The following is a 4,964-nucleotide window of genomic DNA, read 5'->3' as shown; positions in this document are numbered from 1 at the left end:
AGCTCTTTGTTAGAGTGTTCCACTTTCTTGTTACATGTATTCAGGATTCCTGTTGAAATGAAGATCAGTTGTTATGTGCAGGTTTATTTTAGGGTATTTATTCTATTACATTGTTTGCAATGTCTCTTTTATGCCACCATTATACTGTTTTGAGTACCATAACTTTGTAATAGGTTTTGAAATAAGAAAATGTGTGCCCTTTAGCTTGATCCACTTTTCTTCAATTCTTTTGGTTATTTAGGGTTGTTTGAGATTACATATTGTATTAGTTTGGATGAGGATGGTCCCCATAGCTCCTATATTTGACTATTTTGTCCCCAATTGATGGAACTGTTTGGGAAGGATTGGGTGGTGTTGCTTAATTGGACAAAATATGTCACGTTGGGGTGATTTTTGATGTTTTAAGGATTCCTGTCATCCCCAGTGATTTTTCTCTGCCTCCTACTCAAACATTAAGATGTGATCTCTCAGATATTCTTGCTGCCATGCCTTTGCTCCATCATAATGAACTTTAAGCCTCTGAAACCATAAACCCAATTAAATGCTTTCTTTTATAAGTTGCCTCAGTTATGTTATATTTCACAGCAATAGAAACATAACCAAAAAAAATTAAAAAAAAATAATAAAAAAAAAATAAAAAAAAATAAAAAAAATAAATAAATAAAAAAAAAACAAAACAAAAAAGCCGGGCGTGGTGGCGCACTCCTTTAATCCCAGCACTCGGGAGGCAGAGGCAGGCGGATTTCTGAGTTCAAGGCCAGCCTGGTCTACAAAGTGAGTTCCAGGACAGCCAGGGCTAAACAGAGAGACCCTGACTCAAAAAAAAAAAAAAAACCAAGAAACATAACCAAGACACATTATTTTTTAAAATTATTTTCTATTTCTGAAAAAATCACCAATGAGATTGTATAGACAGTTCATTGAATTTGATGATTATGTTGGGGAAAATGCATGTAAATTTTAACATTAAGACAACCAACCTACAACAAAATATATTTTCAGTTTTGTGTATACATATTCATCCTTATTAAATCCCTTCAGTAATGAATTATATTTGTTAGTGTGTGAGTGTTCTTCTTGCTTCTTTGGTTCATTTTATTTCTAGGGTTTTTTTTTTTTTCTTTGTAATGATCTTAATAAAAGAAGTCATTTTCTGCATTTCCTATTTAGATTGTTCCTTATTAGCCTCAAGTACCAATACTAATTTTAAATGTTGATTTTAAATCCTCTAAATTTGAGAATCTGTTTATTAATAATAATGTGTTTATGAAGTTTTCGAGTTTTCAATATACAAAACCATGTTATATTCAAAACCTAATTTTATTGCTTACTTTCCAATTTGAACAGCTTTTATTTTTGATTTCTCTTTGTTGTGTAATTGTGTTGATTATTATCATTATTCTAGAACTATGTTAAATGTACACAGCAAAAATTTTATCAGTGCCTTGTACTTGATCTTTGAAGAAAAATTTTCAATTTTTTCAGCTTTAGACTTTTTACATATGAGTTTTTGTTTATGTGTTTCTCGTGGTGAGGCATTGTTGAGTTTTGTCAATTTTTTCTGCTGCACTTGAAATGTTCATATATTTTCCCTATATTCTGATTTATATTTTCCCTATATTCTGATTGTTACTCCACTACATTGATTTACATCCATGGGATACAAACCATTAGAATGCTGTGTAAAATGTGACTACATGCTATATGACTTTTAATGTGCTAGTTACTGGCTGCTAGTAAATTAAGATGGCTTGTCATAAGCTAAGGACTCTTGCATCAGGAATATTGGTGTATGGATTACTTCTATTAGTATCTCTGTCTGGCCTTGCTATCAGTGTAATATAGGCTTTGTATAATAAGATCTCAAATAGTCTCTCCATTTCCATTGTAGTAGTTTTATAAGAATGCCCCTCATTTGAAAGTTTGGTTCCCACTGAGTAGAACTGTTTGGGAAAGACTGGGGAAAGTGTCCACTAGGAATGGGTTTGGTGTTTCAAAAGCTTATGCCAGGCCAGCTCTCTTTTCCTGTTCCCTGAAGATCAGGATGCAAAGCTCTCAGCCTCATGTCTGCCTTTCTCCCACCATGCTTCCTGCCATGATGATGATGAACTAATCTTCTGAAACTGTAGGCAAGGCCCCAATTAAATATTTCTTTTATAAGCATAACCTTGGTCCCGGTGTCTCTTCACAACAATAGAATAGTAACTAAGACACTATAGTTTGTAAGACTTTAGAAGAGGGACTGGAGATGGCTCAGCAATTAAGAACATTTACTCTCTTGCAGAGGATATGAGTTCTGGTCCCAGCTGCACAACCACATGTAACTCCAGCCCCAGAAGGATTCAACACCTTATTCTGGACTCCTTCACAGACATGCCTTTAGGCCACCCTAATCTAGACCAGCCCTTACTGAAACTCCCTTCTGAGTTATTCTACAAGGTATCAAGCTGAAAATCAAAATTAACCATCAAAATGTGTTACCCAATAACAGGCTTGCACCACTGCTCAAGTGGACACATCTTGGTTGATCAATCTGTAGTGTGGCACACAGGGTCTAAAGTTAAGACTATGCTTTCCCAGCCACCTGTATTGTACCTTCAAGTACTACAAGTTCTAGACAACAGGAAGAAAGCATCTAACCCAGTTCTTGCAACCAGAGCATCTGATATCTTCATCAGTAGACTTAGCATCTAATTCTGGTAGGCATCTATGAATATAGGCAATAGAATATAGGCAATTATCTAGAACTAAAAACTTTGGTGTCTGCCCTATTGTATTGCTCTTAGATGAGAATTTCTCTTTTAGTTGTGATATACTGGAAGAATTTACATCCTAACCTAACTTCTTTTTGATATTTGTTTACTTTTCCTTTATTTTTAATTTTTATTGGGGCAGCACTCCCTATTACACAGGCTAGCATTGAACTGTCAATATTGCATCCAACCTCACCCCACTCTGTATTATAGGCATGCACTACTACACTCAGCTCTATCCTAATTTCTGTGAATCTTTTTGGGGGTGGTGCAATGAACTTTATTGATGGCATTCAAGAGAATAAGGAGGGCTCCCTAGGCCCCTCCTGTTATTATGAGGGTCTGGGATGGAAATTGTAAAGGAGATGCTCAGTGTTGGGGGCTGAGTTGGGACAGGGACTCCTCAGCAACCAAGGGCCTCTCTCTTTCTCTCAATGTCCTTGGTGGGGTGGGTGGTCCAGGGTTTCTTACTCCTTGGAGGCCACATAGGCCATGAGGTCCACCACCCTGTTGCTGTAGCTGTATTCATTGTCATACCAGAAAATGAGCTTCACAAAGTTCTCATTGAGAGCAATGCCAGCCTCAGCATCAAAGGTGCAAGAGTGGGAGTTGCTGTTGAAGTCACAGGTGGTCCTCAATGTAGCCCAGGATGCCCTTTAGTGAGCCTTCAGATGCCTGCTTCACCACCTTCTTGATGTCTTCATACTTGGCATGTTTCTCCAGGTGGCATATCGATCCACAATGGATACATTGGTGGTAGGAACACAAAAGGCCATGCTAGTAAGCTTCCTGTTCAGCTGTGGGATGACCTTGCCCACAGCCTTGGCAGCACCAGTGGATGCAGAGATAATGTTCTGGACATCCCCATGACCATCACTCCACAGCTTTCCACAAGGGTGCTCCACAGTCTTCTGAGTGGCAGTGATGGCATGAATCATGGTCATGAGCCCTTCCACAATGGCAGAGTTGTCAAGGATGACCTTGGCCAGGGGGGCTAAGCAGTTAGTGGTGCAGGATGCATTGCTGACAATCTTGAGTTGTCATATTTCTTGTGGTTCACACACATAACAAACATGGGGGCATCATCAGAAGGGACAGAGATCACCCTTTTGACCCCACTCTTCAAGTGGGCCCCTGCCTTCTCCATGGTTGTGAAGACAACAGTAGACTCCACAACATACTCAGCACCAGCATCACCCCATTTGATGTTAGTGGGATCTTGCTCCTGGAAGAGGATGATGGGCTTTCCGTTGATGACAAGTTTCCCATTCTCAGCCTTGACTGTGCCATTGAATTTGCCATGTGTAGAGTCATACTAAAACATGTAGAACATGCAGTTGAGGTCAATGAAGGGGTCGTTGATGGCAACAATCTCCACTTTTCCCTGGTAACCAGGCACCCAATATGGCCAAATCCATTCACACCGATCTTCACTATCTTGTCAAAGCTGGCAATGCACAAGATCAGGCTGTCCCTACAACAGGAAGGAGCATAGAGCCTCTGAGTATCTTTTATCATATATTTATAAATGTAATTTTCAGAACAGTACATTTATAAAATAGATTCTGTGCATGGTAACCAATGTTTCAGCAGAAGAGAATTGAATTTTTAAAAAATTACATTGTATCCCATGTAAAATATATATATATATATATTTCCTAAAACTTGTTTCTCATAAGTTTGTGAGTAAGGTTTGTCCATCTGTCTGTCTCTGTACATTATTATGTGTCTTATGCCTTATGAAAATGTCCTATGTTGAATCACTACCATCATAGTTTTTTAAACATTGGATTAATCAGTACAGTGTGAAAATGGAGTTTATTTTCTATGGTAGGAATCAGCAGCAACTGGTTGAAGGATATCTGTTAAAAATCATTGTAAAGGGACGGCAGGGTGGCTTAGCATGTAAAGATGCTTGCCACCGATCCTGATGGACTAAGTTCCAGTTTCATCTGTAAGACCCAATGGTGGAAATAAATAACCAACACTTGAAAGTTGTTCTTTATCGACAAATGGGACCTGATAAAATTGCAAAGCTTCTGTAGGGCAAAAGATACTGTCAATAAGACAAAAAGGCCACCAACAGATTGGGAAAGGATTTTTACCAATCCTAAATCTGATAGGGGACTAATATCCAATATATACAAAGAGCTCAAGAAGCTGAACTCCAGAAGTTCAAATAACCCCATTAAAAAATGGGGTACAGAGCTA

This window comes from Mus caroli, chromosome X, assembly GCF_900094665.2.
Source record: "Mus caroli chromosome X, CAROLI_EIJ_v1.1, whole genome shotgun sequence".
Classification (NCBI taxonomy): domain Eukaryota; kingdom Metazoa; phylum Chordata; class Mammalia; order Rodentia; family Muridae; genus Mus; species Mus caroli.
Note: the sequence above shows the minus strand (reverse complement) of the source record.